This window comes from Erythrolamprus reginae, chromosome 8, assembly GCF_031021105.1.
Source record: "Erythrolamprus reginae isolate rEryReg1 chromosome 8, rEryReg1.hap1, whole genome shotgun sequence".
In the NCBI taxonomy this organism is placed as follows: Eukaryota; Metazoa; Chordata; class Lepidosauria; order Squamata; family Dipsadidae; genus Erythrolamprus; species Erythrolamprus reginae.
Genome location: NC_091957.1, coordinates 34,783,740 through 34,811,508, shown reverse-complemented (window position 1 = coordinate 34,811,508; position 27,769 = coordinate 34,783,740).

The window sequence follows — 27,769 nt, the reverse complement described above, 5'->3', positions numbered from 1 at the left end:
CGCCTTTAATATATATTTTTTAAAATAAACTTTAATAAATAAAAATGGTGAGTAATAATCTAAATGGTTGCTAAGGGAATGAGAAATTGCAGTTTAGGGGTTTAAAGTGTTAAGGGAAGGCTTGTGATACTGTTCATAGCCAAAAATAGTGTATTTACTTCCGCATCTCTACTTCACGGAAATTCGACTTTTGCGGGCGGTCTCGGAACGCAACCCCCACAAAAATCGAGGGAACACTGTACTGTGTTCAGTTCTGGAGACCTCATCTACAAAAACATAGGGATCAAAATGAACGGGTCCAAATCTGGGGTACAAAAATGGTGAAAGGTCCTAAGCATAAAACTTACCAGGAAAGACTTCATGAACTCAATCTGTATAGTCTGGAGGACAGAAGGGAAAGGGTGGGGGGACAGGATCGAAACATTTAAATGTGTTAAAGGGTTAAATAAGGTTCAGTAGGGAAGTGTTTTTAATAGGAAAGTTAACAAAGGAGCACAATCTGAGGTTTAGTTGGGGGAAAGACCATCAGACCAGAATACCTACGAGACCGCCTTCTGCCGCACAAATCCCAGTTGCCGATTAGGTCCCACAGAGTTGGCCTTCTCTGGGTCCCATCGACTAAACAATACCAGTTGGTGGGGCCCAGGGGAAGAGCCTTCTCTGTGGCAGCCCCAGCCTTCTGGAATCAACTCCCTCCAGAGATCTGAACAGCCCCCCCTCCTCGCCTTCCGTAAAATGCTGAAGACTCACCTCTGTCGCCAAGTGTGGGGATGATTACCTTCCCCTTCGTTGTCTCTCTGACCTCTGAAGATTAACTGGGTTGAGTGTGTACAAGTGCATAGTTGTGATTTTATGATATGGATTATTTTATATTAATGTTTTTAATTGACTTTTTAAATTTAATATTAGATTTGTACTGTACTACTGTTATGTTGTGAGCAGCCCCAAGTCTTCTCTTTCAGTGAAATAATATTCTCACATTGCTTCTGATCTTTTATTATTATTATTATTATTATTATTATTATTATTATTATTATTATTATTATTATTATTATTATTATTATTAATTAGATTTGTATGCTGCCTTTACAAATCTAATAAATAATAATAATAATAATAATAATAATAATAATAATAATAATAATAATAATAATAAAAGATCAGAAGCAATATGAGAATATTATTTGACTGAAAGAGTAGTAGATGTTTGGGAACAAACGTCCAGCAGACGCGGTTGCTAAATCCACAGTCACTGAATTTAAACATGCCTGGGATAAACATAGATCCACCCTAAGATAAAATACAGGAAATAGTATAAGGGCAGACTAGATGGACCAGGAGGTCTTTTTCTGCCATCAATCTTCTATGTTTCTATGTTGCTTAGGCTCTCTCTGAGTTTTTTAAATGACACTTGAGGGATCCTGTATTTCTTTGTGCTTTCTATACTGCGTTGTGATCATTAAACTATTGAAGACAGCATGCAGCCAGAAGACACCACAGTGGCATCCCTAGCCGGAGAGAAAATAAGCTCAGCTGAGAATCACAGCGATAGTTTTTCAGAGATCTTTGTGAAAGGGAAAGAGATGAAAAAAAGAGAACACAGCAGTGAACTGGAAGGGGAGCGAGCAAGCGCAGCTAGGAAAACCTGTCATTCCTTCACTGCAAGGGACCAGGCAAGGGGCAAAGGAGACCCACCTTTGGAGGAAGTAGCACTTTACTTAATTTGTGCATCTCTCCACTCCCAACATTCCTGGGTCCCTCAAGCACCAGGAAATAGGACAATAGAGTGGTACCTCTACCTAAGAATGTCTGTACTTACGAATTTCTCTAAATAAGAACCATGTGTTCAAGATTTTTTTGGTTCTTCTCAAGTACCATTTTCCACTTACAAACCTGAGCCTCCGAAACTGTAACCGGAAAAGGCAGGGAGAAGCCTCCATGAAGCCTCTCTAGGAATCTCCTGGGAGGAAAAAGGGCCGGAAAAGGCGAGGAGAAGCCTCCATGAGGTCTCTCTAGGAATCTCCTGGGAGGAAACAGGGCCGGAAAAGGCAGGGAGAAGCCTCCATGGGGCCTCTCTAGGAATCTCCTGGGAGGAAACAGGGCCGGAAAAGGCGAGGAGAAGCCTCCATGGGGTCTCTTTAGGAATCTCCTGGGAGGAAACAGGGCTGGAAAAGGCAGGGAGAAGCCTCTGTGGGGACTCTCTAGGAATCTCCTGGGAGGAAACAGGGCCGGAAAAGGCAGGGAGAAGCCTCTATGGGGACTCTCTAGGAATCTCCTGGGAGGAAACAGGGCCGGAAAAGGCAGGGAGAAGCCTCCATGGGGCCTCTCTAGGAATCTCCTGGGAGGAAACAGGGCCGGAAAAGGCAGGGTGAAGCCTCCATGGGGTCTCTCTAGGAATCTCCTGGGAGGAAACAGGGCTGGAAAAGGCAGGGAGAAGCCTCCATGGGGCCTCTCTAGGAATCTCCTGGGAGGAAACAGGGCCGGAAAAGGCAGGGTGAAGCCTCCATGGGGTCTCTCTAGGAATCTCCTGGGAGGAAACAGGGCCGGAAAAGGCAGGGAGAAGCCTCCATGGGGACTCTCTAGGAATCTCCTGGGAGGAAACAGGGCTGGAAAAGGCAGGGAGAAGCCTCCGTGGGGACTCTCTAGGAATCTCCTGGGAGGAAACGCCCTCCACCCTCCCTGTGATTTCCCCAATCACATGCATTATTTGCTTTTACATTGATTCCTATGGGATATGCAGAACTTTCAGGATTTGTGGCAGTACCTGTACATTATTTATTTAGGTTTTATAAAGTATTAGTATAAGGTGACCAGACATCCCACCTTCAGTGGGACAGTCCCGCTTTTGAATGATTTTTTCCTGTGTCCTGCAGCAGTTCAAAAATGTCACAATTTTTGAGATGGTTCCCCCCCCCCCTTAGTCCTGAAGCCTGGCAAAGTTTGCAAAAAGTTTGGAGCCAAACGCGCGCACAACCCTTCCAGGGAGGTGCTGAGCTTCCACCCTTTGGCTTTAGAGGCGACCTCTCCCGCAGCTGCAGTGCCCCGCCCAGCTGGAGCATCCCTGGCGGCGGCGACAGGTGAGCTTTGCAGCTCTCGAGCAGTGGGAAGGGCTCGGGCCCGAGATGAGCTTGCTGGGGAAGCGTGGCCCGGCAGCTCTGGTTGGTGCGAGGCAGTGGGTTGGGCAGCGAAGGCAGTGCCACCAAGCAAGGGTTGAAGGGCACTGGCAGCAGTGGCAACGGGCAGTAGCTGCGGGGTGGTGGCAGGGCAGTTGGCTCTGAGCAGGAGGTCCAGGGCGGAGGCACTGACAGCGGTGGCTGGATGTGTTGCTGGCCACTGTACATGCTGGTGCTGGACTGGGCATGGGCGCAGGGCTGGCATCTCCAACCCGACCCAGCCAGCGGGCCAGTGCCAGCCCTGCGCTCATGCCCAAGGCTGCACCAGCATGTACAGCATCCAGCAAGACATTCAGCCGCCACCATTGGTGTATGAGAGAGGGAAAGAGAGAAAGAGAGAGAGAGAAAAAGAGAGAGGGGGAGAAAGAAAGAGAGAAAGGGAGGAAGGGAGAGAGAGAGAGAAAAGGAGAGGAAGGAAGAGAGAGAGAGAAAGAAAGAGACAAGGAGGAAGGAAGAGAGAGAAAGAGAGAGAAAAGCGAGGTGAAGAGATGAAGAATGTAAGAGGGAGGAAAAGAGAGAGAGAAAGAAATATTATTTTTTTTTGCAAATTTATTTTAGCACTCCTCCCCACACACACAATGGTTTCCCTCTTTCCCAATCTTAAAATCTGGTCACTTTATATTAATACCATTTTATAAAACCGTAGTAAAGCCTCACCTGGAATTCTGCATCCATCTTTGGTCACCACATTACAAAAGTGATGTTGAGACTTTGGAAACAGTGCAAAGAAGAGCAACTAAGATTATTAAAAGCCTGGAGACAAAATAATAGGAAGACCGGATGCAGGATTTGGGTTTGGTTCATCTAGAGAAAAGTAGGACTAGTAGGGGACATGATAGCAATAGTCCAGTATTTGAGGGGCTGCCACAAAGTGGAGGGGGTCAACCTATTCTCCAAAGCAATGGAAGGCAGGACAATAAACAATGAACGGGAACTAATCAACCTGGAATTAAAGAAAAAAATTGTAAAATATAAAGCCCTACATGGCATTGATTGTCAATCAGTGTTGCTTCCTAAGTGGACAGAGAGTCTTCGGAGAAGGGTGGCATACAAATCTAATAAATAATAAATGATAATAATAAAGTCGAAAATCTGCTTTCTCCTCAGCTATGAAGCTGCTCACATAATATACACTGCTTAAAAAAATAAAGGGAACACTTAAACAACAGAATATAACTCCAAGTACATCAAACTTCTGTGAAATCAAACTGTCCACTTAGGAAGCAACACTGATGGACAATCAATTTCACTTTGTTGTCAGCACCTTCAACTTCGTACAGAACAAAGTATTCAATGAGAATATTTCACTCATTCAGATCTAGGATGTGTTCTTTGAGTGTCCCCTTTATTTTTTTGAGCAGTGTATACCTTCTCATATATTCACATTCATACCATTAATGTAGGCTGAGAAAAAATAAGTGGTGCATTACTTTCTGGGCATCCCTCATGGTAGAATAATAGGGTTGGATGGGACCTTGGAGGTCTTCTAGTCTAACCCTATAATATGTCAGACAAATGTCTGTCCAGTCTCTTCTTGGAAATCTCCAGTGTTGGAGCGCCCACAACTTCTAGAGTTAAGCTGTTTCACTAATCAATTGTTTTCATTACCAGGAAATTCCTTCTTAGGTTTGCCCCATTCCTAGTAAAGTCCGCCGTGGATTCAGGGGCTGCCCATCTAACACTCAACTTTGGATTGGACTTAACAAGTGCTCTAAAGTGAATCCACTCACACCTGACAGGCCCCATAGAGATCCCGGCAGGGAACCTCCGCAGCAGCTCGGGATCAAACATGAAGTTAGTGATGGACTTTATGTACCCAAACAAAGGGGCTTTCTTTTTTGTTTGGGTACGTAAGCCCCCTCGCACAGAGAACACACACACACACCCCTCACACATCTTTGCACACACTCTGGAGGACCACAATCATCCAGGTCACCTCAAGATTTGACTACTGCAATGCTCTCTACATGGGGCTACCTTTGAAAAGTATTCAGAAACGTCAGATCATGAAGAATGCGGCTGTGAGAGCAATCATGGGCTTTCACAGATATGCCCATGTCACATCAACACTCCACAGTCTGCACTGGCTGCCGATCAGTTTCCGGTCACAATTCAAAGTGTTGGTTATGACCTATAAAGCCCTATATGGCATCGGACCAGAATACCTTTGGGACTGCCTTCTGCCGCACAAATCCCAGTGACCAATTAGGTCCCACAGAGTTGGCCTTCTTCGGGTCCCGTCGACAAAATAATGCCGTCTGGTGGGACCAAATGGTATAGGCAGGGGTAGGCTGCTGCCCGGACCATCCAGGGGTGGGGGGAAGGCAGTGGGGTAGCGAAAATGGAGCTCCACCCCACAGCACCCAATTTGCACTGAAAGATGTTGAAAGAAAATGCAGTGCAGCATGCATAATCCATGGCCATGGTGTGGTAGTAAAAATTTTGGTAGCCCTTCACTGGATAAAGGGCCCTGATGGCAAACCTATGGCACCTGTGCCACAGGTGGCACCCGGAGCTCTTTTGGAGGGCACACAAGGTGTTGCCCTATACCAACTCCAGCACACATGTATGTGCTAACCAGCTGATTTTCAGCCTTGGGAAAGGCTGTTTCGCCCTCCAGAGGCTTCAGGGAAGGTCCCTGAAGCCCCAGGGTGCAAAAACCCCACCCAACAGGCAAACTGAATGTTTGGAAAAGTTTGCTTATTGTGCTGTTTTTTGCACTCTGAGGCTTCAGGAAAGCTTCCCTGAAGGCTCTGAAGTTTGAAAAAAACAATACAACGGGATATTATTTTACTGAAAGAGTAGTTGATGCTTGGAACAAACTTCCAGTAGACGTTGGTAAGCCACAGTCACTGAATTTAAACATGCCTGGGATAAAGATGTATTCATCCTAAGATAAATTGTATTCATTGTATTGTTTTCCTTGTGAGCCACTCCGAGTCCTCGGATAGGGGCGGCATACAAATCTAAATAATAATAATAATAATAATAATAATAATAATAATAATAATAATGGTAATGCTAATAGTAATAGTAATACAGGAAATAGTATAAGGGCAGACTAGATGGACCAGGAGGTTTTTTTCTGCCGTCAATCTTGCTTTCCTTGCTGGAAGAGGCTGGCAGCCCACATATTTTCGGAGAGGGGGGGGCATACAAATCTAATAAATTGTTATAAATTATCATTATATTATTATGTCAAGAGAGGAGGGTGCCGGTGGAGAGATATCAAGCCAGGCAGAAGCACGGCTGATTGGAAGAGGCACATAGGGCCAGGACGAAGCCGGGTGAGGGACAAAGTTAATTTCATTCATACTGAATTCAATGAAAGTTAAAGAATTCCAAGGACTCCAATTAATACGTTTCACACAAATGCAGTTCTGTCCCATCCAACGTGACCATCTGGTGGTGATTTGGGGAGCCCCGTGGCTTTGGGAGAGGGGAGGCTGCATCTAAATATAGACCGGAAATCTCAAAGGACTTCCCAGTTTTCACACAACTCTATGAAAAAAAGTAGCGGCTCAAAAAGGTATAATTAATTTTCCATCGATTCCTTTGTCTCTGTCTCTCTTTGTCTCTCTCTCCTCTTCCCTCCCTCCCTCTTCTACTAAACACAGCATGCAATTCTGCAGGGGGGAAAAACCCCTCTTGTTAACTGTAGATAAAGTCAGTTGGAAAACATTTTGCCAAAGAGTTATCCATTGCCCATTCATCTCTTTGGAACAGCTTTATTGTGGGGAGACACAGACTAGATTTTATCTGCATCAGCAATTAAGGCATTATTATTCAGCTTATGCCCCTTATAAAGATGGCTTGTTAGTTTAATGTCTAACTTTTAAGGGCTTGGTGTGTGCATAGTTTCTCTCTTTTGTTCTTTGGGAAGACATTCTTGCTGGATTCATGAGGCCCCTGGCCAACCTCCCCTGAATTATCTCTTGTAACAAACCTGTGCCAAAGTCCAGAGGTCTCTGGGGGGTGACCCAAATGGCAAACAGCAGCTTATCAGACCGGGTGGCTGCGTGCTGAACCCTTATCCTTTCACATGCTCCAGCGCCAGCCCAGCTCAAATGCTTAACTGATGACCCTTTGGGAAGCAGAGGAAATTAATCTGGTTAGACTCTGGATTGCAATTTTTTTCTTTGAAAATATATATACCTCTACCTAAGAAATCCTCTACTTAAGAACTTTTCTAGATAAGAACCGGGTGTTCAAGATTTTTTTTGCCTCTTCTTAAGAACCATTTTCTACTTAAGAACCCGAGCCTAGAAAAATTTCCCAGGAAATTTGAGAGCGGCACGAAGGCCCGGCCAGTTTCCTGCCATTCCTCCTTTAATCCTGGCCATCTTGGGTTTTTCTGGACTGCCAGAGGAGCCTTTCGGTGGTGCTTAAGGAGGCTTTGGCAATCCAGAGCGAAGGGAGCCTTTTCCTTTCTTTGGGCACTTGGAGAGGGAATAAATGTCTGCCAGGGCCCAGAGAAAAGAAACGCTCCCTTCACTCTGGACAGCAGAGGAGTCCTTTTTTTTTTTAAGCCTTAAGATTTTGGATTTTTTTAATTCCCCTCACCTCACCTTCTTCCTTTGGCAGCGACTGTCCTCCTCCTCTTCCTCCTCCCACCCAAATTCCGAGCTTTTGTTTCTTTCCTAATGGGTTTGCGCATTATTTGCTTTTACATTGATTCCTTTGGGAACAATTGCTTCTTCTTACAAACTTTTCTACTTAAGAACCTTACGAACTTTTCTACATAAGTGCACCAGTGTGCCTTTCGTCCCCTGTCCAGTTGTCTCTCCTTTATCTCATATATCTTTTCTTCCTTTCATATATCTTCTCCTCCATTTTTATATCTTTTCTTCTATCCTTTTCTTTATATATATCACTGTCTATTCTCTTCCCATTCCCTCCCCCCATGCATCCATACACACCCCGTGATACCCCTTTGCACAACCCCCCCCCCCCCCCGAATCCCCGTACATGCGCACCGGCCTCATCAAAGCCTGGGACAATGAAAAAATGACCAAATGGGCAAACAAGAAGTTCAGAAAAACAGACTTCCGGTTTGCTCTTTGTGCTGTTTTTTGCCCTCCGGAGGGTTCAAGTAAGCTTCAGATTCGATTTGCCAAACTGCTGGTAGCCGGCGATCGGCAGAAGTTGCCTGCAGTACTGCACTGCACCACCGGGGCTCTTGGAACCAAACTTTTGGAACCGGCCCCTTAACACAGTGTTTCCCAACCTTGGCAACTTGAAGATATCTGGACTTCAACTCCCAGAATTCCCCAGCCAGCATTTGCTGGCTGGGGAATTCTGGGAGCTGAAGTCCAAATAGCTTCAAGTTGCCAAGGTTGGGAAACACTGCCTTAACAGCCTCCAGGTCCATCAGTCTGCAACCCATGAACACCGCTAGGATGGGCAGGGGGCCGGGGAGGCTGGGTGTGACTGAGCTGGGACGTAAACTGGGGATGTGAAATGGGGGGGAGGGACAGAATGTCGATTAGCCCCCAGGAAAAGGTTTCTGAGTTTTTTGGGCAGAAACAGATGAACAATCTGACAATCAGATTGTTCTACAGCCTCTCACTGCCCCCCTTCCTTCCTCCTCCTGTAAATGTTGCTGATGAAAACCCTGGACAATAGCAATAGCATTTAGACTTATCTACCACTTCATAGTGCTTTTACATAAGGTTACCAATTTTTTTACAATGAAAAGGAGAATGAAAAAACTATAATGTAAATAGATGAAACATTTATGTCATTATGAATAAATAAAATTAATAATTAAAACTAAAACTTTAATGACAAAAGCGATAAAAGTTTACTAAATCGATATTTAAATTATTTTACACTTGTGTTGAAAACAAGGCTGTATAAAATTGAATTAATGAATTAATAAAATGTGAATTGTGCTTACCTGAATATTCACTGAGAAAGAAATAATTTTGTACTTCGGTTAGAAGTAAACACAAAGTATAACATAGACGGATGGGAGACAATTGCGAGACACGTGAAGTTCTCCTCTGCCCTGCGCATGTGTCTTTCCGAACTGCACCGTCACATGACGTGTAACAGTTTGGTGCGGTATCTCTGAATACAGAGATTAACAGGTTAGTTTTAAAATATCAAAAAGGAGGACAGGTAGGAGGAAGGAAAGAACCTACAAAAAAAGGACTGTCCCACTCTAAAGGAGGACAATTATCTTATCTTACAGCCGTCTCTAAGCGGTTTACAGAATCAGCATATATTTTCCCCAACAATCTGGGTCCTCATTTTATTTTATTTTTATTTATTATTTATTTATTTATTTATTTATTTATTCATTTATTCATTTATTATTTTTTTTAAAAATAATTTTTATTAGTTTACAGAAAAAAAAGTATGTACAAAGGGAGGAAGAGTAAATATATCTTAATTGCCATCATTGTGATAACATATACTCGCAAGTGTAATATGATTATTCTGTTCAATTAAACTTTATCCAGTCAGTATACATATCAAACCCAGAACCAGTTATGGAAAATTCGTTATCATTTAAGTCTTCTGACTCTTCCTTCCCTCCCCCTCCCCCCCAGTGAACTGTAACAGTTCTGAAAGCTTTAAATTACTAATTGGGCGGCATATGGGTGCCGCGGTTTTTGTTGTTTTTTGTTTTTCTGTTGTTGTTTTATTTTTATCAATACATTTCTAGATTACACTTGAGATAAAGTCATATTGGGTTGATCAAGGTGTTCATAATAATCCGATAAAACCGTTCAGAGTTTTATGTTATGTCACTATAAAGGTTTCTCCACTATCCATTAATGTATTTTTGATCTACAATTTATGTTGTTTCCTTGTCTTTCTTTTCTTTCTCCATTTGTTTTTTGATTTTTACCCAGTCGTAAAATTTTTCCCAATTCTTATAGAATCTCGAATCTTCTTTATTTTTAAGTTTTTGGGTGAGCCTATCCATTTCTGCACAATCATAATTTTTTTTAATAATTTCTCTTTCACTTGGTGTATTGTCTTTTTTCCAATTTTGTGCTATTGTGATTCTTGTAGCTGTAATTATATGCTGTATTAGGTATAGGTCTTCTTTTTTATTTTCCAAATCCATTATGCCCAGGAGGAATATTTCTGGTCTAAGTTTTAATGAAATTGCTGTGATTTGTTGTATCCATATTTGAATTTTTTCCCATAGTTTTTTTATGCGTGGGCATGTCCACCATAGGTGATAGAAGGTTCCAGTTATGCTGTTGCATCTCCAACAGTTTGGTTTTAGGTTGGGGTATATCTTAGCCAATCTAGTTGGGGGTAAGTGCCATCTATAGAACATCTTTTGTAGATTTTCTTTGTATGGTATTGATTTAGTAATTTTCAGGTTTTTCCACATTTGTTCCCATTGTTCTATATAGATGTTATGACCTATATTTTTGGCCCAAGTAATCATATTATCTTTTACTATTTCAGTTTCCATAGTGTACCCCATTATATAATTGTACATTTTGGTTATAATTTTTTTTTCATATCCTAATAATATTTTATCAATTATACTATCTTTTTCTTGGATTCCTTCTTTCTTTTTGTCTTCATTCCATTTCGTCAAAATTTGAGCATAGGACCACCAATCAATATTGATATTTTGGTTTTGTAGTTGTTGTCTAGATTTTATAACTCCTTTCTCATCTAATGTATGATTATAATTCAGCACTTTTTGTATTTGAAATAAATTAGGGTGTCTAAGGGCTTCAAGGCTGGAATACCACCTAGGGATTTTGGAGTAGTGTTCTTTTTAAATTCTTAACCATACATTTATTAAGAAGTCCCTGATCATGTGGTTTCTAAAATATACTGGTATTTTCTCTTTTTCATTCCATAGGAAGCTATGCCAACCCTGTAGAATGTTGTGTCCCTCCAAAGCCAAAGTTCTCTGGTCTTGGAGGGTTATCCATTCTTTTGCCCATAGAAGAACCGATGCTTCGTAGTAGACTTGAAAGTTTGGTAGTCCAAATCCGCCTTGTGTTATTTTGTCTTGTAGAGCTTTGAATCTCACCCTTGGTTTTTTCCCCGCCCAGATAAATTTTGAAATAGTTGTGTTTATTTTGGTGAAAAGGTTTTTGTTCAATTTTATTGGGATAGTCTGGAATAAATATAAAAATTTAGGTAAGATAGACATTTTAATTGTAGCTATCCTCCCTGATAACGAGATGTGAATTTTATTCCACCTAATTAACTGTTGTTCTGTTTTTTTGATAAGTAGATCATAGTTATCCTTTTGGATTGTGCCACACCTTTTAGTTAGTATTATGCCCAGATATTTTACTTTTTTGACGATTTGAATTCCTAAAAATTTTTCTAGTTCCTGTTCTTGTTTGATGTTCATGTTTTTGGTTATGTTTTTGGTTTTTTGTTTATTGATTTTTAGACCAGCTACCTCTCCATATCGTTGTACTTCTCTCAATAGATATTCCCCTGCTTCTATTGGGTCCTCCAAAATAAATGCTAAGTCATCTGCATAAGCTTGGACTTTAAATTCCTGTTTTTTTATCGTGAGACCTGTGATTCTCGCATTGGTTCTTATTTGATTTAGTAGTGTTTCTACTGCTAAAATATATAGAAGCGGAGATAAGGGACATCCTTGTCGGACTCCTTTTGAGATTTGAAAAGATCTCGTTAATTCACCATTAAGTATTATTTGAGCTGATTGGGTGTTATATATAGTTTGAATCATTTTTATCATTTTTGGGCCGAATTGCATTTTTTAAATTAATTCAAGAGTAAATTCCCATCTTAAGTTATCGAAAGCCTTTTTATTTATTTATTTATTTGTCAAACAAGTATAGTATTATAGTACATATTAACATAACATAATATAAGTAGAACGTAGTAATAGAAAGGATAATAAGACAGTAGGACAGGGACATTAGGCACATAAGTGCACTTATGCACACTCCTTACAGACCTCTTAGAAAAGGGGAGAGGTCGAATTTAGATAATGTCAGGTTGAAGATTTTGGGGTTGGGGGAAGCAACAACAGAGCCAGGTAATGATTTCCAGGCAGTGACCACTCTATTGCTGAAATTGTATTTTCTGCAGTCACGTTTGAAGGGATTTACATTCAGTTTGTATCTATTACGTGCTCTTGTGTTGTTGTTGATAAAGGTGAAGTAGTCACTGACAGGGAGTACATTATGATGTATGATTTTATGAACAACAGTTAAATCAGTTCGGAGACAATGTAGTTGTAAATTTTCTAGATTTAGTATTTGAAGTCTGGAGGAGTAGGGTAATTTGTTACGTGAGGAGGAGTGAAGGACTCTTCTTGTGAAGTATTTCTGGACTCCTTCGATTGTATTAATATCTGATATGCTGATATTTGACCCACCTCGGAAGGATGCAAGGCTGAGTCAACCGTGAGACAGGGGTGAGATTTGAACTGCTGAACTACAGCCAGCAGTTAGCTGAAGTAGTCTGCAGTGCTGCACTTTAACCACTGTGCCACTTCGGCTTTAAACCAGAAGCACATCACAAGCTTCAAAGCAGAAGCGCATCACAAATTTCTTAGCAGCACATTGACAGCTTCATTTTCCCTCCCCCAACAGCTCAATTTGCACCTGGCTCCAATTACAGGAAAGGAAACATCCCTGTTTGCCATATATGTATTATTGGTGCATATGGAACCCGCATTGCATATCAGACATAAATACAATCCAAAGAGTCCAGAAATATTTCACAAGAAGAGTCCTTCACTCCCCCTCTTGCAACAAAACACCTTCACTAGTCTTGAAATACTGGGATTAGACAATTTACAACTACGTCGCCTCTGATCTAATCCAACAGTAGTTCATAAAATCATATACCAAAATGTCCTTCCTGTTAGTGACTATTTCACCTTCAACTGCAACAACACACAAGCATGTAATAGATTCAAACTTAAATGTAAAACGCTCCAGAAAATACGACTGCAGCAATAGAGCGATCAACGCATGGAATGCATTACCTGACTCTGTGGTTTCTTCCCCAAACCCCAAAACCTCAGATTGTCTATAGTTGACCTCTCCCCTTTTCTAAGAGATTTGTAAGGGGCGTGCATAAACGCACCATTGTGCCTACCATTTCTGTCCTACTGTCCTACTGTTTTCTTTTATCATTATTTACTACTGACCTATAAATCCCTACATGGCATTGGACCAGATTATCTGCAGAACTGCCTTCTGCTGCATGCATCCCAGCAACCGGTGAGGTCCCACAGAGTCAATCTTCTTCAGGTCCCATCAAGTAGACAATGTCGTTTGGGGGGGGGCCTAGGGGAAGAGCCTTCTTTGTGGGGGGGCCGCCCTCTGGAATCAGCTCCCCCCGGAGATTCATACTGCCCCCACCCTCCTTACCTTCTGCAAGAGTCTTAAGACTCATTTATACCACTCATTTATATCCCCTGGCTCATGAATGTGTCAATGAAAGTTGACCAAATGGGAATGACTGTTTTTTTTATGGTTTGGGGGTTTTAAAGATTTTTTAGATTTTATATTTAATTAATTGGATTTAGGATGTTATGCATTGTTTTATTAGATGTTGTGAGCCGCCCCGAGTCCTTGGAGAGGGACGGCATAAAAGTCCAATGAATAAATAATAATGTGTTATGCTTAGGCAAAGTACAATCCTATACTTGTTCAAATAGATAGATAGATAGATAGATAGATAGATAGATAGACAGACAGACAGACAGACAGACAGACAGACAGACAGACAAGCAAACAAACAAACAAAAACATACATACACATGTACATACATACATACAACAGTGCTGAGGCCGGAGTGACCTTGGCGATTGCCTGGTGGAGAGATCTGGTCAATGGCCTCCCATGGTTCTCTTGGAGCAGCCCAGGAGTGCTTCTTGGTTTGTCAGTGTGCCTGCGGAAAGATGGCCGGTGCACAGGGGCCTCTCCATGTGCGAGGCTGCAGAGGGCTGTGCTATCGCCCGCCAGTCAGCTGTGCTGGAAGGGAAGTTGTGTGTCGGCAGACGAAGGTCACCAGAAGGAGATTTCAATTATTCTGCATCTTCTGTGAGAACTCGGTGCTTGCTGCAGTCCCAAAGGAGTGCGTTGTAGCTGCAAGAGAAAGAAAAACAGACGGTTGTGTGTGTGTGTGTGGGGGGGCTACTGCCCAGATGGGAGGAGGGGGGAAAACGACACGTAGTGGGGTAGTGAAAATGGAGCCCAGAACACCCAATTTGCACTGAAAGACTTTGAAAGAAAATGCATAAGCCACGCCCACAGTGTGGTAGTAAAAGGAGGGGGGAAACCTTCACTGGTTTTGTGTGTGTGTGTGCGTACGTTTTCTCACTGCTTCCTGAAATCTTCAGGCAAGGCCCACCAATGGTGGTACACACTGCCCAGTGATGGGCTGCCAAAATTTTTACTGCCACACTGTGGGCGTGGCTTGACGGTAAGACTGTTGTGATTATATTTAAGGGTTTTATATTATTTACTATTATTTACTTTTGTTGCAAGCTGCCCTGGGTCTCCTGGGAGTGGGTGGCATACAAATCAAATCAAATCAAAACAAATCAAATCAAATCAAATCAAATCTATCTACCTACCTACCTACCTACCTACCTATCTGCCTATCTACCTATCATCTGTCTGTCTGTCTGTCTGTCTGTCTGTCTGTCTGTCTGTCTGTCTGTCTGTCTATCTATCTATCTATCTATCTATCTATCTATCTATCTACCTATTTACCTATCATCTATCTATATCTGTCTGTCTGTCTGTCTGTCTGTCTGTCTGTCTGTCTGTCTGTCTGTCTGTCTGTCTGTCTGTCTGTCTATCTATCTATCTATCTATCTATCTATCTATCTATCTATCTATCTATCTTCTTTTTCCTGACAGGTTGTTTTACAACTTGTTTACTCTCTGGTTTCTTATGTCCTGCTCACTTCAGGTTCAGATGTCATCTTGACTTGGATTAGGACATTCTCTCTCCCCATGCAGATCTTCAGGCAGAAGTAGAGCAGTTCCCCACCCCACAATGCAACCCAGGAGGGGATCGAAATATTTCAGCGCTGCTTTTGGCACCTGAGCAAAGGTGTCTGAGCAAGGCAGGTCCTGGCATGCAGGGATCATGTGATCACAGTCTCCGCTTTCTAACTGCTCGATCATGTTTCAGCTTTTGGAACACTCTGCAATTCCCTATTTGGTAATATTTTATTTTTATGCATTTTTTTAAATTTGCTTTTAAATCTGCACATTCTAATAGTGATGAGAGGGGACTATAACATTTATTATTACCTGCTTTGAGGATTTGGCAAACAGCAGGATATATAAATTGCAAAAATATAAATAAACACACGAATGAATGAAAATCCCAGATTGCTCCTTACATTAATTATCAGTTGCAAATGGCTTGATTTAATTGTCTTACAGGAGAGATAGTTGGCATAAAATTATTATTATTATTATTATACTTTATTCATGAAACATGAAACTCAGTCAACTGAACATTCAAAAATGCATCACAAGTGCCATTGACTGGTGCTAATGTTTGATACGGGTTGTTGTTGTTATTGTTGCTGTTGTTGTTATAACAATACAACACAGAAAACAAGATCACTATGCTGGATTTCATGTTTCATCACCAGTCGGGCACTTCCCAAGCACCTAAGACTGCGTGATGCAGCGGCGAATTATGTGTGCTGATCCCAGTAAAGCAGCCTTTTGCAGTTGACAGATGGAGATTTTGTCAATTCCGATGGTTTTCAAATGTCCACTGAGATCCTTTGGCACTGCGCCCAGCGTGCCAAGTACCACTGGGACCACTTTCACTGGCTTATTTCACTAATTTCTCTGGCTGCTTCTCCTCAACTCTGCTGGGATTGTGATGTTGATGATCCATACTTTCTTTTTCTCCACAATCAGGATGTCTGGTGTATTATGTTCCAAAATTTGGTCAGTCTGAAGTCAGAAGTCCCACAGTAGTTTTGCTTGCTCATTTTCGACCACTTTTTCAGGCTTATGATACCACCAGTTCTTTGCCACTGGTAGATGGTAGTTCTGGCACAAGTTCCAGTGGATCATCTGTGCCATAGCATTGTGTCTATGCTTGTAATAATGAAAATAATAATAATAATAATAATAATAATAACAACAACAACAACAACAACAACAATTTATTAGATTTGTATGCCGCCCCTCTCCAAAGACTCGGGACGGCTCACAACAACATAAACAGTGTACAAATTCAATTTTTAAAAATACAATTTTAAACCCTTATAATCAAATAATCACAAAATCAATCAAACCATACACCAACCTTGACAATTGGGGTTAATTTTCCCATGCCTGGTGGCAGAGATGAGTTTTTAATGACTTATGAAAGGCGAGGAGGGTGGGGGCAGTCCTAATCTCTTGGGGGAGTTGGTTCCAGAGGGCCACTTTGAATTGTGACCGGAAATTGATCAGCAGCCAGTGCAGGCCACGGAGTGTTGATGGGCGGTAGTCAGTCTGTGCGATTATTATTATTTATTATCATTATCATTATCATTATCATTATCATCATCATCATCATCACTATCACTATCACTATCACTATCACTATCACTATCACTATAACTATCACTATCACTATCACTATCACTATCACTATCACTGTCACTATCACTATCATTATCATTATCATTATCATTATCATTATCATTATCATTGTTATCATCGTCATTGTTATCATTGTCTTCAGTAGTAGTGGTGGTAGAAGTCGTAGTGTTGGATGGGAGTGGCGGTGAGATAGCAACCAAATCCTTTCCCCTTCATCTCACACACTGCTTATTTTCAAAACTTCATCCTGGCCTTTGGTGAAAGAGAATGGAATGCCTCATTTCATTACACTTGCTTACTGATTTCATTGCACAGGGAGTCCTTGCTTACCGGCTGCTCCTTTACCACTCAGCCAAAGTTATGACAATGTTGAAAAAATTAATTGATGGTCAATTTGCAAGCATTTATGATCTTCACAACGCTCCTCAGTCACACATTTGCTCTTCTATACATTAACAGCAATGTGATCATGGGTGGGCAGACTTCAATTAGCTGTCTTGAAATCCCTCCCTCTCCAATCTCTCAACTGCAATGAGAGGGGAGGGGACTGTGAAGCAAGTGAATTTTGTAGGCATTATTCATTTATTTATTTATTTGTTTGTTTGTTTGTTTGATTGATTTTTATGCCGCCCTTCTCCTTAGACTCAGGGCGGTTTACAACATGTTAGCAATAGCACTTTTTAACAGAGCTAGGCTATTTCCCCCACAATCCGGGTCCTCATTTTACCCACCTCGAAAGGATGGAAGGCTGAGTCAACCTTGAGCCGGTGATGAGATTTGAACCGCTGCCCTTCAGATCTATAGTCATCTTCAGTGGCCTGCAGTACAGCACTCTACCTGCTGCGCCACCCCGGCTCAATACAGTAGTCCCTCGCTATATCGCTATATCGCGCTTCACCTACTGCGGCTTCACTTCATCGCGGGTTTTCAAGAAATATCTTCGCTGGTTCGCGGGTTTCTGGGGAAGTCGATCGGCAGATTTAAACAGCCCGCGGAACTCGATCGGCAGGTTTTTCAAAAAATATATATCTAAAATTGTAAATACTGTATTTAAATACTGTATCTAAAATAAATACTGTGTGGGAAGGGTTTATAAACACTTAAAACAATGAAAACTTACCAAACAATTACAATATAAATACTTAAATAAGTACTATCAGTTGATAAATTCCCCATCGCGGATTTCACCTATCGCGGCCGGGTCTGGAACGTAACACCAGCGATAGGTGAGGTCTTACTGTATGTCCTTTGTCTGATCCTTTCTCTCTCTTTTTAAAATTAAAAATAAACTTTTATTGAAGTACATAAATAAACACAATACACAAAACAACACAAAAATTTTCAAAAGAAAAACTGGATGAAAGTGTAGCAAATCCTAATAACGGTTCTAGCTATATTAACATTCTATTACAGCTCATGTTCAGTTAGTCATATACACCAGTTTTAACCCTGCTGTTCTGTTTTAAAAAAGTTACAAATCTTCTGTTCCCGGGTCACCCTGACCCGGACCGAAAACTATTCATTTGCAGTGCTTATGTTTGGTCAATTTGAATACTTTTTTCACTTGGAAAGTAGTCTGAACATTTCTGCACACAATGATATGAAAATTGAACTGAAGAAATTAATCCTTATTGGTTTATTTTGCACATAAATATGCCTCCCCCCCGTTTTTGTGAATTTGTTTTAGGTTTATTGATAATTATGCCTGCAAAATACATTCTATTTTACTAAAGTTGGTGTGGGATTGGTAGCTTGAACATTTCTGAACATAATGATATGAAAATTGAACTGGAAAAATTGATGCATATTGGTTTATTTTGTTGATGAAATGCACGCCCCTCCCCCGTTTTTTTTAAATAGTCTTCACTTTATGGATAGTTTTGCTAGCAAAATACATTCTATTTTACTAAAGTTGGTGTGGGATTGGTAGCTTGAACATTTCTGAACATAATGATATGAAAATTGAACTGGAAAAATTGATGCATATTGGTTTATTTTGCACATAAATGTATGCCTCCCCCCATGTTCAATTATTTCAATTTATATAAAAATTATGCTGTTAATTTCAAACTTACATACTTTTTTTTAGTAAAATGGATTTGTTTCATAAAATTAGTTCTCTGGCTACAATGTGGTTGATTTTCAAAAGGATATTCCAAATATTTCTAGCCAAATATGTATAAAAAGTGACAATAATGGCACACAGCAAGGCCGAGGGGTGGTGGTGGCCCTTTTGTGGCAAAAATAAACCAATAAGAACCATTTTTTCCAGTTCATTTATATTTTTCTTATATTCATAAATGTTCAATTTAGTATATCAAACCTTTTGGGGGAAAATTCCTTGGGGATTTGTAGCCTTAAAAAATAGAAATTGACACGAAATTCAGAAAGGATGGGGGGAGGGGCTTTTTGATCAAAATAAAAATATAAGTCTCAATTTTTCCAGTTCAATTTTCATATCATTATGTTCATAAATGTTCAAACTAGTTTTCCAGTTGAAAAAGTTTTCAAAAAGACCAAATTCAAGTACCTAAAAAAAATCATTTTGGTCCGGGTCTATATGACCCGAACAGACTAAATGTGACTTTTTTTTTGCCCAGAAAAAAAATTTCCCCCCCACCCACACAAATATTTTTTTGATGATCAGCATTGTTAAATTGAGTAAATGAATGCCTAAGATTTTAAAGAATATTTCGGATTTGGAGCATAAAAAAATAAAAAGTGAAAATGGTTGCAAGCAGCTGAGGGGGGGAGGCCTTATTTCTGATGTTAAAAAACCAGTAAGAATCATTTTTTTCAGTTCCTTTATATTTTTCTTATATTCAGAAATGTTCAAGCTACCAATCCCACACCAACTTCAGTAAAATAGAATGCATTTTGCAAGCAAAACTATCCATAAATTGAAAAAACTTTCACAAAAACAGGGGGGGGGTGCATTATATCAGCAAAATAAACCAAAAAGATTTACTTTTTTCATTTCAATTTTCATATCATTGTGTGCAGAAATGTTCAGACTACTTTCCAAGTGAAAAAAGCTTTCAAAAAGACCAAACATAAGCACTGCAAATGAAGAGTTTTCGGTCCGGGTCAGGGTGACCCGGGAACAGAAGATTTGTAACTTTTTTTGCCCAGCAAAAACTAAGCCCCCCACCTCCCAAAAAAAATTCTCATAGAGAGAACCCCTGAAATGATGAACAGTCATGAAATTTCAAGTTTCAGATATGCAGGGAAAATTTTTTACAGGGACTCAAACTTGGCTTCGGGTCAAATAGACCCGAAACAGAACAGCAGGGTTTTTAAAGAAAACAAAGATCCTAAATCATATAAATTATCTTATATCTCTCTTTTTTACTATATATTGTCTGATCTTTTCTCCTGCCGGCACAATCCCATTGCTTTCAATGGGTAGAAGATAAATAAATATATTCTCTCCAGTCTGTCCACTCAAGGAGCAAGGAGGGGGAGGGGAAAAGATCAGGCAAAGGAGAAATTGCTTACAGAAAATGTTTGCAGAGCAGAGAGATTGAAGAGGAAGGGATTTCAAAAGATAAGCTGTTTCTGTAATCTGCCATGGCTCCCAGCACCATTGCAGTAACATGATTCCCATTTATAAATAGATATATAAAATCTACATGCCACTCACCTCTAGGTAACTCGGGGGAGAGTCTTGTAGTAATTCTATTGTAATTCTTGTTGGTTGGGAACCTCTGCTCTAGAATAGCTCTCATCTTCCTCGGAGCACACAAGTCTCACAACCACATCAAAGTAGGGCCTCACTAGGGGATTTATTTATTATTTTACAGCTTAGGGGCATGTGCTCATTAAGTTTTTGGGTAATCAAAACCTTTGATCCGTGGTTTGAAGCCATGGTCATTCCAATAGAGAGCTGGGTTGACAGATTATAGCTGAAGTCCAAGCTGGGAGAACTGAGGAATACTCAGATAAGAGAGATGGAGTTAATTTGGGACCTTTTTCGGAAGCTGAAAAAGAAATGCCAAATGACTAATGTAGCCCACTTCTGAATTCAGACGGGAAAACGTTTATTTTCCTCTGGCTAAGAAAATGGCACGCGGAGCCCTGTTTGAGAGATAACTTGGCTTGTACAGTCAGGATATTTGTCTCAAGAGGATCTAAGATGAGGCATCATTCTTTTCTCTCTAACAGAATCTTTGAGATGTTCTTAAGTGTTTTCATACCAAGAGTCATACATATTTAATACACAAAGACTGTTGGGAGTGGGGTTGCCAGTAAGAGTTCTGATGTTAAATTTGACAAAACTTTTGGCCTTTCGATATCTCTGTCATGTTCTCCAGGAGAAGAATTAAAATTCCTAATGGATATACAGAAGTCAGGGGAAAGAATTCTTCCTTGGTTTCTGTTCTGTCTGGGTCACTCCAGAAGCCAAGACCAACCCAAAAAGAGAAGCCAGACACACCGGTAAAAGGCAAAGGCAGTTTATAAAATTCAAGAAAAACACAGGTAACAGAAAATGTCCTTACAAACAGGAAAACGCTGTATCTTCAGATATATCCACGAAGACAAAAGTCCATGCAGCAATACAGGATTCTTGCTGCCAAGACAAGGCTGTAGATAGCAGACCTACACCTCCCACGGGTCTTCCAAACTGCTGGGCCACAAGCCAGGAACAGAGACGTCAAGAACAAAGCAGGACACCATAACTCCAATTGATAACACTCCACATGGCTTCAAGGGCTTGCCTGCCTTTTAAACCCTGCTAAGGAGGACCATACCCAAGCTCAGCTGTTCCTAATTCAGTGCTGATAATACTTCTTTAATTGCTCCTTTCTTTGATCTGAACGTCTCTGTTGCATGTCAATGACGGCTTGTGCGTCATCACCTAATGACTCCAAGCTACTGGCTGAGGAGAGCCCCCCCCCCCCCGGGGCTCTCATGCTGTTCTCCTTCGTCCCATTCCTGACTTTCCTCTCCCCCGTCCGACTGTTCAGCCCCCTCCTCTTCGCTGTCCTCCTCCTCCGGGCATGGAGCCAGCAGAGACACAGCTGGTCCCTGAGCAACCTCAGGCTGAATCACAACAGTTTGTTGAGAATTCGTCCTATCCTCTGCCTGTAAAGGGGTGAGTGTTCGGCTTAAGGGGGACACTGGTTGCCCCATTAAACTGGTACCTACCCCATGAAACAAAGTGCCGTCTCCAAAAAAAAATAATCCAGGGTTTTTTTTAATTAGAGTTGGAAGGGAACCCCCCCCCCCCCTTTATGGTCTCTTCAACCTTGAAAGACGGTGTTTAAGGGGTGACTTGATAGAAGTGCATAACATCAGGTATGGGATAGAAAAGATGGATAGAGAAAAAAATATTTTCTCTGTCACACAATACTAGGATGAGGGGGCCCTCCCTAAAGCTCATAGGTAAGAAAGTGAGGACAAATCAAGGGAAATATTTATTCACCCAGAGGGTCCTTGGTTGATGGAATTCACTTCCAGAAGAAATCGCGACAGCTGTCAGCCTGGGTAGCTTCAAGGCAGGATTAGACAGATTCATGGATGCCAAGCGTATCGGTGGTTATTTAAACGGATGTCCAAGTGCCGCCTCTATGTTGGTTGAGGCAGGCAGGATTCCCTTGAGGACCATTTCTTGGGTGTCAGGGGAAAGGGAGGGTCTTGCCTTCTCTTTCTACTCAAGATCCCCAAGGACAATTGGTGTGACACAGAATGCTGGACTCGATGGGCTTTGGCCTAATTCAGCAGGGCTCTTCTTAGATTCTGATGTTCTTAATGAGACCCCCCCTCATCCCTGTGGCAGCTTCTCAAGTATTTGTAGACTGCTATCATGTCCCCCCTGGATCTCTTCTTTGCCAGACTATCCATGCGAAGAATGTTTTCCAAGCCCTAAATCTTTGCAGGTTTTTTTTCATTGCTCTAACTTGCTCAGCATAAGTTTCTTTTCAGCCCTAACCAGGTGCTAACAATGTTCTCAGCTCTTATTCAATTACAAGCTCTTTCATTGTTACTCTCTATGAAGAATGTTTTCTTCACAGAGTGGCACATGGAGCCAGATCAGAGGGGAACGCAAGGTGTTACCCTATGACAGTTCCAGTTTGCATGCGCACACTAGCCATCAAATTTTCGACCTTGGGTAAGGCCATTTTGCCCTCCGGAGGTTTCAGAGAATCTTTCTGAGGACCTGTCGTACAAAAATCAGCATAATGGGCAAAACGGAATGTTTTCCAAACTCTGTCTTTGTAGGTTTTTAAAATTGCTCTACTTGCTCCAAATGTTTCTTTCCAGTCCTGATCCCAGTTCTTACCGGCTTGCAAGCTCTTTTATTGTTACTCTTTGTGAAGAATGTTTTCCAACCCCTAAGTCTTTGCAGGGTTTTTTCATTGCTCTATTTTCTTTGAATGTTTCTTTCCAGCCCTAACCAGGTGCTAATGATTTTCCCAGAAATTACTGGCTTGCAAGCTCTTTCATTGCCACTCTCTGCAAAATAAGTTTTTTTAAGCCCTAACTAGGGGATAAAATAATGTGCCGAAGCTGACAAGATTAAGGACGCTATTCAGATGAATATATCTGCTTAGCAGATTCTTTTTCTTACAGTATATTCCAGTACGTCTTATATTCCAAAAATTATGGTATTTTGCAGGGGGGTAGGTTGTAATGTTTTCCTGCCCATTTTATTGTAATTTGTTGTTTCTGTGTCTCTTTTCACTACTGAGCAGCATCAAAACTGAATTAATTTTTTTTTAAAAAAAATGTTGACTCAGAAGGAATTGAAACATTTCCCCCCCTCTCTTTTGTGATTGCGCCATTCAGTGAGTGGTTTATTTATTCCACCTGACACTCGTTCATACATTTTTAGAGAAATGTGTTTCCCACGTGTCTTGCCTGGCATAATATTTGCAGTATCTCCTGACCCTCCAACCGGCTGCATTTATTACATGTCTTTTTATTGGATCAGCTCCCAGACTAAATGTCAGAGGAGAAATTGCAATCCATGAAGAGAGAGATTGGAAGAGAAAAAGCCCTTCCGCGTGGCAGTCTGATCTGACAATGGTAAGGAACCCCGACTCGTCTGGCCCACATCGGATGACAGATCTGCCATCCTGCAACACACACCCCGCTTAGGGAGATGCCAGGCTGGCATAAGAAAGGAGGGGAGGAAGCCGCGGGGTGGGATAGAAGGAGGAAGGCTAGAAGAGGAAGGAGGAAGGTGGTCACCCCACCTCAAGACGGATAGAATGGAACTGGAAAAGGTGCAAAAAAGGGCAACAAGAATGATCTAGGAAATGGAGATCCTCCCTTATGAAACCAGGTTGCAACGCCTTGGTCTCTTCAGCTTTGAAAGATGGCATTTAAGAGGTGACTTGATCAAAGTGTATAAAATCATGCATGGGATAGAAAAGGTGGATAGAGAACAATTCTTTTCATCACTCCCTAAAGCTCATAGGCAAGAAAGTGACATAGGCAAATCAAGGGAAATATTTCTTCACCCAGAGGGTCGTTGGTTTATGGAATTCACTTCCAGAAGAGATCGTGACAGCTGTCAGCCTGGAAAGCTTCAAGGATTAGACAGATTCATAGATGCCAAGTCTATCGGTGGTTATTGAAACGAATGTCCATGTGCTGCCTGTATGTTGGTTGAGGCAGGCAGAATTCCCTTGAGTACCATTTGTTGGGGGTCAGGGGAAAAGGAGGGTCTTGCATTCTCTTTCTACTCAAGATCCCCATGGACAATTGGGGGGCCACTGTGTGACACCGAATGCTGGACTCGATGGGCTTTGGCCTGATTCAGCATGGCTCTCCTTAGGTTCTTATGAAAGGAAAGCTAAAGTCACAAGCTGTTCCAAGGTCACCCAATGGGATGAAACACATTCAGGTCCAGTAGTTGGAGACTGTTACTAAAATAGAACAGAATATTTATTTATTTATTTATTGACTGATTGGCTTTCTATGCTGCCCCTCTCCAAGGACTCCGGGTGGCTAGCAACATATACAATATACAATACAAAATATCTTAATCCAATTAATTTATTAAAAATCTAAAAAAAAGGTTGAAGATTTGGGGATTGGGGGAAGAAACAACAGAGTCTGGAAGTGAATTCCAGGCGTTGACCAGTCTATTGCTGAAATTATATTTTCTTAAAAACATCCAGTGTTTGAGCAGGGAATGGCCATGATTTCTGGCAACAAGCAGTTCTTCTCACTGTTAGGAAGTTTCTCTTACATTCAGATTGCTTCTTTCTTTGGTTAGTTTCCACCATTTTTTTTTCTTGTCCTGCCTTCTGGTGGGTTGAAGAATTTGACCCCCCCCCCAACTCCTTCTTTGTAGCAGTCCCTCAAATAATCAGTTTGAATAATTAGTTTGAATGCTATTGGACACTTACACATAACCATAACAGGGAGGGGAATGAGATCCAAAGGTGAGTGTTAATGCCGGATTCGGCTTTTCTACATTGTAAGCGCTTATGCTTTCTCTAGCTATGAATCTGGGAGTTTTTCTTGGCTAATTGACCCAATTGGGACAGCTGAGAACAGGGGTCCGGAGCTTCCCTCTTGCCCAGGAAGGCCTTGACTGACTTATGAATGAAGAGGTACAGCTAGCAACAGGAGGAAAGGGCTGAAGTGGGAGGGGGGACTCAGAACTGAGGAACAAAGGAATGAGGCAAGACAGCACCAGGAAGGAGGATCAGGAGTCAGGAATGTCTCCGGAACTGAACTCCTGGTGGAAGCTCACCAGGGAGAAATCAAGGAAGGTAGGAGGAATGCCTTCGCTGGCCTCCCTGCCCTCTTCCTCTAAGACCAGCCCCAGTTTTCAGATGGAACAAGAGTGCCCCCTAAAGCTGCTGACCAGCCCCCTGCATTGGGAGGCTTGAATAAAGCTGTATTTGGCTTTTGTTTTTCCCTAATGCCTTTCTCCATGTAATCCCATCTATTCAATAGCATCATTAGAGGGGATCAAGCTATGCTTTTCCTTCCACCAAAGTCTTTAGCAATTGTTTCGTCTGCAGTTCTGATTCTCCTCTGAAGTCTGTGTCGGTCCTGTTGGGTTGCAGAACCGAACCAGACAGTTATAGAGGTGCAGATGACAGACTCAGCTATTCCTCTGTAGAACTGGATCAGCAGCTCCTTGGGCAGTTTGAGCTTCCTGAGTTGGCGCAGAAAGAACATTCTTTGTTGTGCTTTTTTGATGATGTTTTTGATGTTAGGTGACCATTTTAGGTCTTGAGATACGGTTGAACCTAGAAATTTGAAGGTCTTTACTGTTGATACTGTGTTGTCTAGTATTGTGAGAGGTGGAAGTGGGTTTTGAGTGTGTTCAGTTTCAGATTGTTCTGGTCACACCACAACGTTAATCGAGGACCCTCTTTTCTCTTTTTGCTAGATCTGGGGCAGGAAAGCACTTGCATTTGGCAAGCACCGTTCGAAGCCGCGTTGCGAACTGGTTGATCGATTCCGTCTCTGTCTGGGCCATTCTCGAGAATTGGTGCCGGAAAACCATAGCTGGCTTCGTGGGCTTGAAATGGCCTGCAAGCTTGGTTTGTAGGACGTCCCAAGCGACGGTTCTTGCTGGCTGTGGGTCGGTGAGAGTCTGGGCGAGGGCGCGGATCTCTGGGCCGCAGTAGTTTAGAAAAATGGCCCTTCTTTGGTCGGCGTCGGCGTCCTGTATGCCCGCAGCTTCGAGGAAGATCTCGAAGTTGGCCAAGTAGTCGTCCCAGGAAGTCTTTTCGGGATCGAAGAATTCGGGAGCCCGGCCGATTTGTATGTTGCTCATGGTGCAAGCGTGGTTTCTTTCTTCCGTCGTCGCCAGTGAAGTGAATCCAGACACAGGTATTCAGAACGGTACTTTTATTCAGCTCAGAGAGAGAGAAGTGACAGCTCAGGAAGGCAAGTGACTTTTGCGAGTACTGATCTGCTTTGCCTGGGAGAAACCGCTTCTTTTATACTTTTGCGGTTCCCGCCAAAGCAAGGAGCAGCCGCATCTGAGCCAATTAGGAGCGACTTCCTGACTCAGGCTCAGACAGCGCTTTAAACAGGAAGAAACTATTTACAGTTGAAACAAGGTAGCCATTACGGACACAACACCACCAGTTGCATAGGCAGCATCCTTTGACCTGGGATCTCTGGGAGGAGAAATTCTCTGCCAAGGAGGTTTCAAGTAATTCCCTCTTCCACATTGATAATACCTCAGAAATAAGGTATATTGGGAGCTTGTAAACTCATCCAGGAATACCTGGTGAATCAGTGCAATGAAGCCATTCCTTTGGAAATTACACTGCTCAAAAAAATCACGGGAACACTCAAAGAACACCTCCTAGATCGGAATGAATGAAATATTCTCATTGAATACTTTGTTCTGTACAAAGTTGAATGTGCACAACAGCTCGTGAAATTCATTGTCAATCAGTGTCGCTTGCTAAGTGGAGAGTTTTTTTTCATAGAAGTTTGATTTACTTGGAGTTATATAAGTGTTCCCTTTATTTTTTTTTGAGCAGTGTATTAACATAGATCATTGTGCTCAAAGGGACTTTGATGGTTAATAACAAAGAGGGAAGGTGTCTTCTAGTCCAGTGTTTCCTAGCCTTGGCAACTTGAAGATATCTAGACTTCAACTCCCAGAATTCCCCAGCCAGCATTTGCTGGCTGGGGAATTCTGGGAGTTGAAGTCCAAATATCTTTGAGTTGCCAAGGTTGGGAAACACTGTTCTAGTCAACTGCCAGGTCTCAAGGCAGGAGACCTTATACCAGTGATGGCGAACCTTTTTTGGTTCACATGCCAAAAGGGGTGTTGGTGGGTGTGCTAGCATACATGCACATGTCCACACCACTTCCCTCCCCCAAACGCATATGCACCCCCCTATGCTGCCTCTCCCCCCCCATTCTCACAGCCCTCACTGAAGCCTGGTAGGAGAAAAAAAATGCCCAAATGGACAAACCGGAAGTTCATGAAAACATACTTCCAGTTTGCTGTTGTGCTGTTTTTTGCACCCCGGAGGGTTCAAGGAAGCTTCCTGAACTTCCAGAGTGCAAAAACCAGCAGAACAGCAAACAGGAAGTGCATTTTTCTG